Source organism: Drosophila grimshawi, unplaced genomic scaffold (genome assembly GCF_018153295.1).
Source record: "Drosophila grimshawi isolate 15287-2541.00 unplaced genomic scaffold, ASM1815329v1 contig_1230, whole genome shotgun sequence".
NCBI lineage: Eukaryota > Metazoa > Arthropoda > Insecta > Diptera > Drosophilidae > Drosophila > Drosophila grimshawi.
In genome coordinates this window covers 127,567-129,782 of record NW_025062738.1, presented here as the reverse complement: position 1 = coordinate 129,782, position 2,216 = coordinate 127,567, and positions in this window count along the sequence as shown.

The following is a 2,216-nucleotide window of genomic DNA, read 5'->3' as shown; positions in this document are numbered from 1 at the left end:
TTTATATATTTTGATTCTGCATCAAAAGCTGAAAATATGTAGTCTTGAAGTCATTTCGAGAAATTGACGTTTTAAGTTTCGGTTTCCAAATTCAAACGGATGTATCTTCGCCAATAATTGTCAGAAGTTAGAATTTCTTTCAACATTATGAAGCCCTTTTTATATATTTTGATTCTGCATCAAAAGCTGAAAATATGTAGTCTCGAAGTCATTTCGAGAAATTGACGTTTTAAGTTTCTGTTTCCAAATTCAAACGGATGTATCTTCGCCAATAATTGTCAGAAGTTAGAATTTCTTTTAACATTATGAAGCCCTTTTTATATATTTTGACCCTGCATCAAAAGCTGAAAATATGTAGTCTCGAAGTCATTTCGAGAAATTGACGTTTTAAGTTTCTGTTTCCAAATTCAAACGGATGTATCTTCGCCAATAATTGTCAGAAGTTAGAATGTCTTTCAACATTATGAAGCCCTTTTAATATATTTTGACTCTGCATCAAAAGCTGAAAATATGTAGTCTCGAAGTCATTTCGAGAAATTGACGTTTTAAGTTTCGGTTTCCAAATTCAACCGGATGTATCTTCGCCAATAATTGTCAGCAGTTAGAATTTCTTTAACATTATGAAGCCCTTTTTATATATTTTGATTCTGCATCAAAAGCTGAAAATATGTAGTCTTAAAGTCATTTCGAGAAATTGACGTTTTAAGTTTCGGTTTCCAAATTCAAACGGATGTATCTTCGCCAATAATTGTCAGAAGTTAGAATTTCTTTCAACATTATGAAGCCCTTTTTATATATTTTGATTCTGCATCAAAAGCTGAAAATATGTAGTCTCGAAGTCATTTCGAGAAATTGACGTTTTAAGTTTCTGTTTCCAAATTCAAACGGATGTATCTTCGCCAATAATTGTCAGAAGTTAGAATTTCTTTTAACATTATGAAGCCCTTTTTATATATTTTGACCCTGCATCAAAAGCTGAAAATATGTAGTCTCGAAGTCATTTCGAGAAATTGACGTTTTAAGTTTCTGTTTCCAAATTCAAACGGATGTATCTTCGCCAATAATTGTCAGAAGTTAGAATGTCTTTCAACATTATGAAGCCCTTTTAATATATTTTGACTCTGCATCAAAAGCTGAAAATATGTAGTCTCGAAGTCATTTCGAGAAATTGACGTTTTAAGTTTCGGTTTCCAAATTCAACCGGATGTATCTTCGCCAATAATTGTCAGCAGTTAGAATTTCTTTAACATTATGAAGCCCTTTTTATATATTTTGATTCTGCATCAAAAGCTGAAAATATGTAGTCTTAAAGTCATTTCGAGAAATTGACGTTTTAAGTTTCGGTTTCCAAATTCAAACGGATGTATCTTCGCCAATAATTGTCAGAAGTTAGAATTTCTTTCAACATTATGAAGCCCTTTTTATATATTTTGATTCTGCATCAAAAGCTGAAAATATGTAGTCTCGAAGTCATTTCGAGAAATTGACGTTTTAAGTTTCTGTTTCCAAATTCAAACGGATGTATCTTCGCCAATAATTGTCAGAAGTTAGAATTTCTTTCAACATTATGAAGCCCTTTTTATATATTTTGACCCTGCATCAAAAGCTGAAAATATGTAGTCTCGAAGTCATTTCGAGAAATTGACGTTTTAAGTTTCTGTTTCCAAATTCAAACGGATGTATCTTCGCCAATAATTGTCAGAAGTTAGAATTTCTTTCAACATTATGAAGCCCTTTTAATATATTTTGACTCTGCATCAAAAGCTGAAAATATGTAGTCGCGAAGTCATTTCGAGAAATTGACGTTTTAAGTTTCGGTTTCCAAATTCAACCGGATGTATCTTCGCCAATAATTGTCAGCAGTTAGAATTTCTTTCAACATTATGAAGCCCTTTTTATATATTTTGATTCTGCATCAAAAGCTGAAAATATGTAGTCTTAAAGTCATTTCGAGAAATTGACGTTTTAAGTTTCTGTTTCCAAATTCAAACGGATGTATCTTCGCCAATAATTGTCAGAAGTTAGAATTTCTTTCAACATTATGAAGCCCTTTTTATATATTTTGACCCTGCATCAAAAGCTGAAAATATGTAGTCTCGAAGTCATGTCGAGAAATTGACGTTTTAAGTTTCTGTTTCCAAATTCAAACGGATGTATCTTCGCCAATAATTGTCAGCAGTTAGAATTTCTTTAACATTATGAAGCCCTTTTTATAT